The 12,206-nt window shown below is 46.8% G+C and overlaps 4 non-coding genes across 4 annotated transcripts; all 4 read right to left on the bottom strand.

Moving 5' to 3' along the window:
- Positions 1 to 7,572: 7,572 nt before the first annotated feature.
- On the bottom strand, positions 7,573 to 7,736 carry LOC135043376 (U1 spliceosomal RNA). The gene has a single exon (XR_010236258.1). It is a non-coding gene; the product is annotated as a U1 spliceosomal RNA (small nuclear RNA).
- A 1,965-nt stretch (positions 7,737 to 9,701) lies between these two features.
- On the bottom strand, positions 9,702 to 9,864 carry LOC135043397 (U1 spliceosomal RNA). The gene has a single exon (XR_010236278.1). It is a non-coding gene; the product is annotated as a U1 spliceosomal RNA (small nuclear RNA).
- Positions 9,865 to 10,016: 152 nt separating this feature from the next.
- LOC135043371 (U1 spliceosomal RNA) lies at positions 10,017 to 10,180 on the bottom strand. The gene has a single exon (XR_010236253.1). It is a non-coding gene; the product is annotated as a U1 spliceosomal RNA (small nuclear RNA).
- Positions 10,181 to 10,855: 675 nt separating this feature from the next.
- LOC135043395 (U1 spliceosomal RNA) lies at positions 10,856 to 11,018 on the bottom strand. Its single transcript, XR_010236277.1, has one exon. It is a non-coding gene; the product is annotated as a U1 spliceosomal RNA (small nuclear RNA).
- Between the last annotated feature and the right edge of the window lie 1,188 nt (positions 11,019 to 12,206).

Genomic DNA, 12,206 nt, shown 5'->3' with positions numbered 1-12,206 from the left:
TGACCAGGTCAGATAACTCCTTGGCTTTTTCTTCGGGAAGAAAAACCTTTTTCTGAACTGTGTCCAGAATCATCCCCAGGAACAGCAGACGAGTTGTCGGCATTAATTGGGATTTTGGAATATTCAGAATCCATCCGTGCTGCTTTAGCACCTCTTGAGATAGTGCTAAACCCATCTCTAGCTGTTCTCTGGACCTTGCCCTTATTAGGAGATCGTCCAAGTATGGGATAATTAATACGCCTTTTCTTCGAAGAAGAAATATTATCTCGGCCATTACCTTTGTAAAGACCCGAGGTGCCGTGGACAAACCAAACGGCAGCGTCTGAAACTGATAGTGACAGTTTTGTACAACGAACCTGAGGTACCCCTGGTGTGAGGGGTAATTGGAACGTGGAGATACGCATCCTTGATGTCCAAGGATACCATAAAGTCCCCTTCTTCCAGGTTCGCTATCACTGCTCTGAGTGACTCCATCTTGAACTTGAACTTCTTTATGTACAGGTTCAAGGACTTCAGATTTAGAATAGGCCTTACCGAGCCATCCGGCTTCGGTACCACAAAAAGAGTGGAATAATACCCCTTCCCTTGTTGTAGAAGAGGTACCTTGACTATCACCTGCTGAGAATACAGCTTGTGAATGGCTTCCAAAACCGTCTCCCTTTCTGAGGGGGACGTTGGTAAAGCAGACTTCAGGAAACGGCGAGGTGGCTCTGTCTCTAATTTCAACCTGTACCCCTGAGATATTATCTGCAGGATCCAGGGATTTACCTGCGAGTGAGCCCACTGCGCGCTGTAATTCTTGAGACGACCGCCTACCGCCCCCGAGTCCGCTTGCGAAGCCCCAGCGTCATGCTGAGGCTTTTGTAGAAGCCGGGGAGGGCTTCTGTTCCTGGGAAGGAGCTGCCTGTTGCTGTCTCTTCCCTCGTCCTCTGCCTCGTGGCAGATATGAATAGCCCTTTGCTCTCTTATTTTTAAAGGAACGAAAGGGCTGCGGTTGAAAGGTCGGTGCCTTTTTCTGTTGGGGAGTGACTTGAGGTAGAAAGGTGGATATCCCGGCCGTAGCCGTGGCCACCAAATCCGATAGACCGACCCCAAATAACTCCTCTACGCATCGCCTGTCCACTGTCGTGTCCATAAAGCTCTTCTGGCCGAAATGGACATAGCACACTTACCCGTGATGCCAGTGTGCAGATATCTCTCTGTGCATCACGCATATAAAGAAATGCATCCTTTATTTGTTCTAACGACAGTAAAATATTGTCCCTGTCCAGGGTATCAATATTTTCGATCAGGGACTCTGACCAAACTACCCCAGCACTGCACATCCAGGCAGTCGCAATAGCTGGTCGTAGTATAACACCTGCATGTGTGTATATACCTTTTTGGATATTTTCCATCCTCCTATCTGATGGATCTTTAAGTGCGGCCGTCTCAGGAGAGGGTAACGCCACTTGTTTTGATAAGCGTGTTAGCGCTTTGTCCACCCTAGGAGGTGTTTCCCAGCGCTCCCTAACCTCTGGCGGGAAAGGGTATAAAGCCAATAACTTCTTTGAAATTAGCAGTTTTTTATCGGGGCACCCCACGCTTCATCACACACGTCATTTAATTCTTCTGATTCGGTAAAAACTACTGGTAGTTTTTTCACACCCCACATAATACCCTGTTTAGTGGTACCTGTAGTATCAGCTAAATGTAACATCTCCTTTATTGCCAAAATCATATAACGTGTGGCCCTACTGGAAAATACGGTTGATTCGTCACCTTCACCACCGGAATCAGTGCCTGTGTCTGGGTCTGTGTCGACCGACTGAGGCAAGGGGCGTTTTACAGCCCCTGACGGTGTTTGAGGCGCCTGGACAGGCACTAATTGAGTGTCCGGCCGCCTCATGTCGGCAAACGACTGCTTAAGCGAGTTGACGCTATCCCGTAATTCCACAAATAAAGGCATCCATTCTGGTGTCGACCCCCTAGGAGGTGACATCCTCATATTTGGCAATTGCTCCGCCTCCACACCAATAACGTCCTCATACATGTCGACACACACGTACCGACACACAGCAGACACACAGGGAATGCTCTATACGAAGACAGGACCCACTAGCCCTTTGGGGAGACAGAGGGAGAGTCTGCCAGCACACACCAAAAAGCGCTATATATGACAGGGATAGCCTTATGATTAAGTGCTCCCTTATAGCTGCTTTTATATTAATATATTGCCATTTATTTTGCCCCCCCTCTCTGTTATACCCTGTTTCTGTAGTGCAGTGCAGGGGAGAGACCTGGGAGCCTTCCTGACCAGCGGAGCTGTGACAGAAAATGGCGCCGTGTGCTGAGGAGATAGGCCCCGCCCCTTTTTCGGCGGGCTCGTCTCCCGCTATTTAGTACATTTAGGCAGGGGTAAATATCTCCATATAGCCTCTGGGGCTATATGTGAGGTATTTTTAGCCTTTTTAAAGGTTTTCATTTGCCTCCCAGGGCGCCCCCCCCCCAGCGCCCTGCACCCTCAGTGACTGCCGTGTGAAGTGTGCTGAGAGGAAAATGGCGCACAGCTGCAGTGCTGTGCGCTACCTTAAGAAGACTGCAGGAGTCTTCAGCCGCCGATTCTGGACCTCTTCTTGCTTCAGCATCTGTGAGGGGGCCGGCGGCGTGGCTCCGGTGACCATCCAGGCTGTACCTGTGATCGTCCCTCTGGAGCTTCATGTCCAGTAGCCAAGAAGCCAATCCATCCTGCACGCAGGTGAGTTCACTTCTTCTCCCCTCTGTCCCTCGTTGCAGTGATCCTGTTGCCAGCAGGAATCACTGTAAAATAAAAAACCTAAGCTAAACTCTCTAAGCAGCTCTTTATGAGAGCCACCTAGAATTGCACCCTTCTCGGCCGGGCACAAAAATCTAACTGGAGTCTGGAGGAGGGTCATAGGGGGAGGAGCCAGTACACACCACCTGACCTGTAAAAGCTTTACTTTTGTGCCCTGTCTCCTGCGGAGCCGCTATTCCCCATGGTCCTTTCAGGAACCCCAGCATCCACTTAGGACGATAGAGAAAGATAATTTTAAAGCCTCCTGTTAGGCCATCATCTACACGACATAGCCCTGAATTTTCCAATGCGCAGCTCTTTGCAAAAGAGAGATATTGGCAAGGAAAAGCTGTCTTGTACCTTTGCATTTTTCTCCCAAACGAAGGACACTAGAAAGAAAATTTTAAAGCCTCCTGTTAGGCCTTCATCTACACGGCATAGCCCTGAATTTTCCAATGCGCAGCTCTTTGCAAAAGAGAGATATTGGCAAGGAAAAGCTGTCTTGTACCTTTGCATTTTTCTCCCATACGAAGGACACTAGAAAGAAAATTTTAAAGCCTCCTGTTATTCCATCATCTACACGACATAGCCCTGAATTTTCCAATGCGCAGCTCTTTGCAAAAGAGAGATATTGGCAAGGAAAAGCTGTCTTGTACCATTGCATTTTTCTCCCAAACGAAGGACACTAGAAAGAAAATGTTAAAGCCTCCTGTTAGGCCATCATCTACACGACATAGCCCTGAATTTTCCAATGCGTAGCTCTTTGCAAAAGAGAGATATTGGCAAGGAAAAGCTGTCTTGTACCTTTGCATTTTTCTCCCAAACGAAGGACACTAGAAAGATAATTTTAAAGCCTCCTGTTAGGCCATCATCTACACGACATAGCCCTGAATTTTCCAATGCGCAGCTCTTTGCAAAAGAGAGATATTGGCAAGGAAAAGCTGTCTTGTACCTTTGCATTTTTCTCCCAAAAGAAGGACACTAGAAAGAAAATTTTAAAGCCTACTGTTAGGCCATCATCTACAAGACATAGCCCTGAATTTTCCAATGCGTAGCTCTTTGCAAAAGAGAGATATTGGCAAGGAAAAGCTGTCTTGTACCTTTGCATTTTTCTCCCAAACGAAGGACACTAGAAAGAAAATTTTAAAGCCTACTGTTAGGCCATCATCTACAAGACATAGCCCTGAATTTTCCAATGCGTAGCTCTTTGCAAAAGAGAGATATTGGCAAGGAAAAGCTGTCTTGTACCTTTGCATTTTTCTCCCAAACGAAGGACACTAGAAAGATAATTTTAAAGCCTCCTGTTAGGCCATCATCTACACGACATAGCCCTGATTTTTACAATGCGCAGCTCTTTGCAAAAGAGAGATATTGGCAAGGAAAAGCTGTCTTGTACCTTTGCATTTTTCTCCCAAACGAAGGACACTAGAAAGATAATTTTAAAGCCTCCTGTTAGGCCATCATCTACACGACATAGCCCTGAATTTTCCAATGCACAGCTCTTTGCAAAAGAGAGATATTGGCAAGGAAAAGCTGTCTTGTACCTTTGCATTTTTCTCCCAAACGAAGGACACTAGAAAGAAAATTTTAAAGCTTCCTGTTAGGCCATCATCTACACGGCATAGCCCTGAATTTTCCAATGCGCAGCTCTTTGCAAAGGAGAGATATTGGCAAGGAAAAGCTGTCTTGTACCTTTGCATTTTTCTCCCAAACGAAGGACACTAGAATGAAAATTTTAAAGCCTCCTGATAGTGCTTCATCTACACGGTATAGCCCTGAATTTTCCAATGCGCAGCTCTTTGCAAAAGAGAGATATTGGCAAGGAAAAGCTGTCTTGTACCTTTGCATTTTTCTCCCAAACGAAGGACACTAGAAAGATAATTTTAAAGCCTACTGTTAGGCCATCATCTACACGACATAGCCCTGAATTTTCCAATGCGCAGCTCTTTGCAAAAGAAAGATATTGGCAAGGAAAAGCTGTCTTGTACCTTTGCATTTTTCTCCCAAACGAAGGACACTAGAAAGAAAATTTTAAAGCCTCCTGTTAGGCCATCATCTACACGACATAGCCCTGAATTTTCCAATGCGCAGCTCTTTGCAAAAGAGAGATATTGGCAAGGAAAAGCTGTCTTGTACCTTTGCATTTTTCTCCCAAACGAAGGTCACTAGAAAGAAAATTTTAAAGCCTCCTGTTAGGCCATCATCTACACGACATAGCCCTGAATTTTCCAATGCGCAGCTCTTTGCAAAAGAGAGATATTGGCAAGGAAAAGCTGTCTTGTACCTTTGCATTTTTCTCCCAAACGAAGGACACTAGAAAGAAAATTTTTAAGCCTCCTGTTAGGCCATCATCTACACGGCATAGCCCTGAATTTTCCAATGCGCAGCTCTTTGCAAAAGAGAGATATTGGCAAGGAAAAGCTGTCTTGTACCTTTGCATTTTTCTCCCAAACGAAGGACACTAGAAAGAAAATTTTAAAGCCTCCTGTTAGTGCTTCATCTACACGGTATAGCCCTGAATTTTCCAATGCCCAGCTCTTTGCAAAAGAGAGATATTGGCAAGGAAAAGCTGTCTTGTACCTTTGCATTTTTCTCCCAAACGAAGGACACTAGAAAGAAAATTTTAAAGCCTCCTGTTAGGCCATCATCTACACGACATAGCCCTGAATTTTCCAATGCGCAGCTCTTTGCAAAAGAGAGATATTGGCAAGGAAAAGCTGTCTTGTACCTTTGCATTTTTCTCCCAAACGAAGGACACTAGAAAGATAATTTTAAAGCCTCCTGTTAGGCCATCATCTACACGACATAGCCCTGAATTTTCCAATGCGCAGCTCTTTGCAAAAGAGAGATATTGGCAAGGAAAAGCTGTCTTGTACCTTTGCATTTTTCTCCCAAACGAAGGACACTAGAAAGATAATTTTAAAGCCTCCTGTTAGGCCATCATCTACACGACATAGCCCTGAATTTTCCAATGCGCAGCTCTTTGCAAAAGAGAGATATTGGCAAGGAAAAGCTGTCTTGTACCTTTGCATTTTTCTCCCAAACGAAGGTCACTAGAAAGAAAATTTTAAAGCCTCCTGTTAGGCCATCATCTACACGACATAGCCCTGAATTTTCCAATGCGCAGCTCTTTGCAAAAGAGAGATATTGGCAAGGAAAAGTTGTCTTGTACCTTTGCATTTTTCTCCCAAACGAAGGACACTAGAAAGAAAATTTTAAAGCCTCCTGTTAGGCCATCATCTACACGACATAGCCCTGAATTTTCCAATGCGCAGCTCTTTGCAAAAGAGAGATATTGGCAAGGAAAAGCTGTCTTGTACCTTTGCATTTTTCTCCCAAACGAAGGACACTAGAAAGAAAATGTTAAAGCCTCCTGATAGGCCATCATCTACACGACATAGCCCTGAATTTTCCAATGCGCAGCTCTTTGCAAAAGAGAGATATTGGCAAGGAAAAGCTGTCTTGTACCTTTGCATTTTTCTCCCAAACGAAGGACACTAGAAAGAAAATTTTAAAGCCTCCTGTTAGGCCATCATCTACACGACATAGCCCTGAATTTTCCAATGCGCAGCTCTTTGCAAAAGAGAGATATTGGCAAGGAAAAGCTGTCTTGTACCTTTGCATTTTTCTCCCAAACGAAGGACACTAGAAAGATAATTTTAAAGCCTCCTGTTAGGCCATCATCTACACGACATAGCCCTGAATTTTCCAATGCGCAGCTCTTTGCAAAAGAGAGATATTGGCAAGGAGAAGCTGTCTTGTACCTTTGCATTTTTCTCCCAAACGAAGGACACTAGAAAGATAATTTTAAAGCCTCCTGTTAGGCCATCATCTACACGACATAGCCCTGAATTTTCCAATGCGCAGCTCTTTGCAAAAGAGAGATATTGGCAAGGAAAAGCTGTCTTGTACCTTTGCATTTTTCTCCCAAACGAAGGTCACTAGAAAGAAAATTTTAAAGCCTCCTGTTAGGCCATCATGCTTCGTGTGTCAGGAGCATGTGAGTGTCAGGTGCGTGTGTGTGTCAGGCGCTGCGTGTGTCAGGCGCTGCGTGTGTCAGGCGCTGCGTGTGTCAGGCGCTGCGTGTGTCAGGCGCTGCCTGTGCGTTAGGCGCTGCGTGTCTGTGTGTGTCAGGCGCTGCGTGTCTGTGTGTGTCAGGCGCTGCGTGTGTGTCAGGCGCTGCCTGTGCGTGTGTGCCAGGCGCTGCCTGTGCGTGTGTGTCAGGCGCCGCGTGTCTGTCAGGCGCCGCGTGTGCGTCAGGCGCCGCGTGTGCGTCAGGCGCCGCGTGTGCGTCAGGCGCCGCGTGTCTATGTGCGTCAGGCGCCGCGTGTCTATGTGCGTCAGGCGCCGCGTGTGAGTGTGTGCGTGTGTGTCAGGTCCGTGTGAGTGTCAGGTGCTGCGTCTGTGTGTGCGTGTGTCAGGTGCTGCGTGTGAGTGTGTGCGCGTGTGTCAGGTCCGTGTGAGTGTCAGGTGCTGTGTGTGTGTGTGTGTCAGGTGCTGTGTGTGTGCGTGTGTGTCAGGTGCTGTGTGTGTGTGTGTGTGTGTGTCAGGTGCTGTGTGCGTGTGCGTCCAGCGCTGCATATGCGTATGCGTGTCAGGCGTTGCATGTCTGTGTGTGTCAGGCGCTGCGTGTCTGGGGGGGGTGGCCGGACACACAGCTGAGAGGGGGGGGGGGGGTGGCTGGACACACAGCAGAGAGGGGAGGGTGACCGGACACACGGCAGGGAGGGGAGGGGGTAGGGGGTGGCCGAACACAGCAGGAAGAGGGGGGAGTTGACCAGAAGAAAGCACAAACACAGTCCCCCACTACCACAAATAATGCAGTTGAGTTTCCCACATTTGGGGAAATCACAGGGGTCAGCATACCCAGAATGCAATGAATGAACCTCACCCTGGGAGAACAATCTTCATGACCATGGTATCTCCTATGCAAAATAAGTATGATTTGGGATAGGGCTGGGGAGGGCCGCTGCAGCCCTTGTAGATTCTTATAAATAAAAGTTCTTCTTTTCTTGTCAAAATTAATAGCTAAGAATAGGCTGCCTGAGGCAGCCCCCTCTTAAGTGGCCTGCTACTGAAGGCACCAACTACAAACTGAGCTCCCTGTTCATGGAAGCGAGGTTATAGAGGAGGGGGCGCTGAGCATCTTGGGAACAGTCAAAAGCTTTGAGCCTGTTGGTGCCTCAGATCAAGATCCTACTCTACACCCCAATGTGAATCCTTGTGGAGTCCAGTGTACCCCACAGAAGAAATGAATGTGTCACACCCATTGGCAGCAACATTAGAATAGCTGCTGATGGGCACAATTGAGAAAGGAAGGGGGGAAAACATTTGAATCCAGCACATATATGTAATTTGAATATGTAATTTGTACCTTCCTACTTTAAAATGTAATGGATGAACCTCACCCTGTGAGAACTATCTTCATGATCAAGAGATCTCATACGCAAGAAAAGCATGTGCTGGGATAGGGCTGTGGAGGGCGGCTGCTCGGGCACACACCCGTCAAGTTAAGGAGATTCAACTGAGGAAGCACAAGGGAACTGCAGGGAGACCACATATTTTCAGATGAACATGAGAGGGCGGAAGGCTGCCTAATACTGAAGCACCCTCAAACATCAAACCATATGCAACAACTAGTACAAGCATTCCTGGGGAAAGGTCTGCAGCAGACGGATTTGCATACGGTGATGTCATCCAAGCAATGGGCATAGTTGGCTGCAACCCTCGTCTGCATATGAAAAGAGAAAATGGTCACGCAGGGCATGGCGGCCTTTGTGGGGTTGCGCTTGGATGACCCCTAGATCGCTTTATACACCCCCATCAGTGTGGGGCTCATGTTGGCCATGCCCAAGCCCCTGAAGCATTCAAGCTGATTTCTTGCAGCAGCTGGACCCAGTAACAGCTCCAGAGTTGCTCTACAAGACAAGTAAAAGGGTGTGAGCCCTGCAGCACCACCTGTAGTTTGCATACACACATATATAGGACAGCATCTCTTATATGCCCCAGGGGCAATAAAATAGTAGCCTTATCTAGGGTATCCGTCCATGCCGCTACAGCACTACACACCCAGGCCGACGCAATTGCCGGTCTGAGTAAGGTACCTGAATGTGTATAAATGGACTTCAGGGTAATCTCCTGTTTGCGGTCAGCAGACTCTTTGAGGGTAGCCGTATCCTGGGACGGGAGGGCTACCTTCTTGGATAAGCGTGTTAATGCTTTGTCCACCCAAGGGGAGGATTCCCATCGTAACCTATCCGTTGATGGGAAAGGGGAATCCTTTTGGAAATCTGCAGGAGATTCCCAAGCTTTTTCACATAACTCGTTCAGCTCGTGTGAGGGGGGAAAGGTTACCTCAGGCTTCTTTCCCTTGTACATATGTACCCTCTTGTCAGGGATAGGGGGCTCCTCTGTGATGTGCAAAACATCTTTTATTGCCATAATCATATATCAAATGTATTTTGCCAATTTTGGCTGTAACTTTGCATCATCGTAATCGACACTGGAGTCAGAATCCGTGTCGGTATCTGTGTCAACAATCTGGATAGTGGGCGCTTATGAGACCCTGACAGTCCCTGCGACATAGGATTAGGCATTGGTTGAGACCCTGACTGTCCCAAAGCTTCTGCCTTGTCTAATCTTTTGTGCAATGAGTTTACACTAGCATTTTAAACATTCCACATATCCATCCAATCAGGTGTCGGCGGAGACACCACGTTCATTTGCTCCCGCTCCTCTCTAATATAGCCTTCTTCCTCAGACATGTCGACACACGTGTACCGACACACTACACACACAGGGAATGCTTTTTCTGAAGACAGTTTCCCCACAAGGCCCTTTGGAGAGACAGAGAGAGAGTATGCCAGCAGACAGCAAACTAGGCTGGAGAGAGACCTAAGACAAAGAAATCTGAATTATATGAAAGCCGACCAGTGGAAACACAAATTATGCAGCCAAGTTTCCCACATTTGGGGAAATCACAGGGGCAGCACACCCAGAGTGCAATGGGTGAGTCTTGCCCTGGGAGAAGCACCTTCATGATCATAGTATCTCACCTGGCAGGTAAGTAGGAGTTGGGCTAGAGCTGGGGAGGGTCGCTGCTCGGGCACCCCCCTGTCAAATGAAGGAGATCCAACTGAGGCAGCACAAGGGAACTCTCGAAAGAAGAACAAGGCTAGAGGAAGATCTGAGACAAAGAAATCTGACTTTTACCAGAGCTGACCAGAGGAAAGCACAAACACAGTCCCCCACTACCACAAATAATGCAGTCGAGTTTCCCACATTTGGGGAAATCACAGGGGTTAGCATACTCAGAATGCAATGAATGAACCTCACCCTGGGAGAACAATCTTCATGACCATGGTATCTCCTATGCAAAATAAGTATGATTTGGGATAGAGCTGGGGAGGGCCGCTGCTCAGGCACATCTCTGTCAAGTAAAGGAGATTCAACTGAGGCAGCACAAGGGAACTCTCATCTGGGGACAACAACTGCAGGGAGAACACATATTTTCAGATGAACATGGGAGGGCAGAAGGCTGCCTAATACTGAAGCACCCCCAAACAACAAACCAAATGCAACAACTAGTACAAGCATTCCTGGGGGAAGGCCTGCAGCAGATGGATTTGCATACGGTGATGTCATCCAAGCAGTGGGTCAAAGTTGGCTTCAACCCTCATCTGCATATGAAAAGAGAAAAGGGGCGTGCAGGGCATGGCGGCCTTTTGCGGCGCTTGGATGACCCCTAGTTCGCATTAAACACCTCCACCCTCCTTCGGTGTGGGGCTCATGTTGGCTATGCCCCAGCCCCTGAAGCATTCAAGCTGATTTCTTGCAGCAGCTGGGCACTGTAACAGCTCCAGAGCTGCTCTGTAAGGCAAGTAAAAGGGTGTGGGCACTGCAGCACTACCTGTAGTTCGCATTGTGCGTTGGAAGGCACAAAGTAAGCAGACAGGAGGAGAAGTCAGGATAGTGCACAAGGGTATAGAAGGGAGGGGCTCAAAAAAAAAAGAAGTGGAAACAGACAGCAAACTAGGCTGGAGAGAGACCTGAGACAAAGAGATCTGAATTATATGAAAGCAGACCAGTGGAAACACAAATTATGCAGTCAAGTGTCCCACATTTGGGGAAATCGCAGGAGCAGCACACCCAGAGTGCAATGGGTGAGCCTTGCCCTGGGAGAAGCACCTTCCTGATCATAGTATCTCACTTGGCACGTAAGTAGGAGTTGGGCTAGAGCTGGGGAGGGTCGCTGCTCGGACACCCCCCTGTCAAGTGAAGGAGATCCAACTGAGGCAGCACAAGGGAACTCTCAAAAGAAGAACAAGGCTAGAGGAAGATCTGAGACAAAGAAATCTGACCTGTTTTTCCCAAGAGGAAACTATATTAGGAATGCAGACATATGATGGTGGCCCTGTTGGCACCACCGATAACTGACTGGGTAAATGTTTCAGTAATATCAGAGTAAGGTTGGATAAATCTGTGTCCCAGACACAGACGTAGAGAATAGATGTGATATTCATGGCTATGTTTCTTTTCCCTCAGGCCCCGCTGGGTCGCAAAAATGTTATTTTGCCCAGTTACTACACACTGATACTGACACGGATACTGATACTTATGTCGACCATAAGTTTCCTGATTAGATCCAATATTGGCAAGGAGCATTCAGTACATGATTGTGGATATTATGGACATATTAAAATCACTGAAGACCCTGCTGTTCCTGACAAAGGGGTCTATATGTATGTATATATAGATATATAATGAAAGCTGATGTAACGTTCCTCCATCTCTGTTTGAGAAAGTCTGGGCCAGCTCGACAAAATGGTTTCAAATCCCCAAAAGGATTCTGGTTGTTTATTCATTTCCCGCCGCGGACAGAATACAAATACATGTGCATGGGTGAGTAGTAGTATTCAAGAATTGGTCGAATACCTTGTCATCCGATATAGATACCCTGGAGAGATGGGATACTCCTTACGTTGTATCATATCAAGGACACTGCAGCATACTTACGTGAGACTGCAAGGGATATAGGACTCTTGAGTTCACGGGCCAATTTCATGGCAGTGTCGGATAGGAGGGCATTGTGGATTCACCAAGAGAATGCTGATGCTGACTCCAAGAAGAAAGGGAGTCTCTTCCCTATGAAGGTGAAGCCTTGTTTGGTGATATCTAATTAGCACACAGGTAAGGAATTAAGAAAATCTTTATTTAAGGGTGAAGATGTTTCTCACAAAATCGTTGCCCCAATGCATCGTTGAAATTCAAGCTGGAAAGATGATTTTAATATATCACTTGTACATTTTGTATTGCTCTTCTGGTGACAATGTAGTTTGTTTTTGTCAATTACCATTTTAATAATAGGGTAAAGAAAATTAAGTGGATTTTTGAAAGAAAACAATACTGTCAA

This window comes from Pseudophryne corroboree, unplaced genomic scaffold (assembly GCF_028390025.1).
Source record: "Pseudophryne corroboree isolate aPseCor3 unplaced genomic scaffold, aPseCor3.hap2 scaffold_859, whole genome shotgun sequence".
NCBI lineage: Eukaryota > Metazoa > Chordata > Amphibia > Anura > Myobatrachidae > Pseudophryne > Pseudophryne corroboree.
The sequence above is the reverse complement of the archived record's forward strand: the minus strand, read 5'-3'. Positions and strand labels throughout refer to the sequence as shown.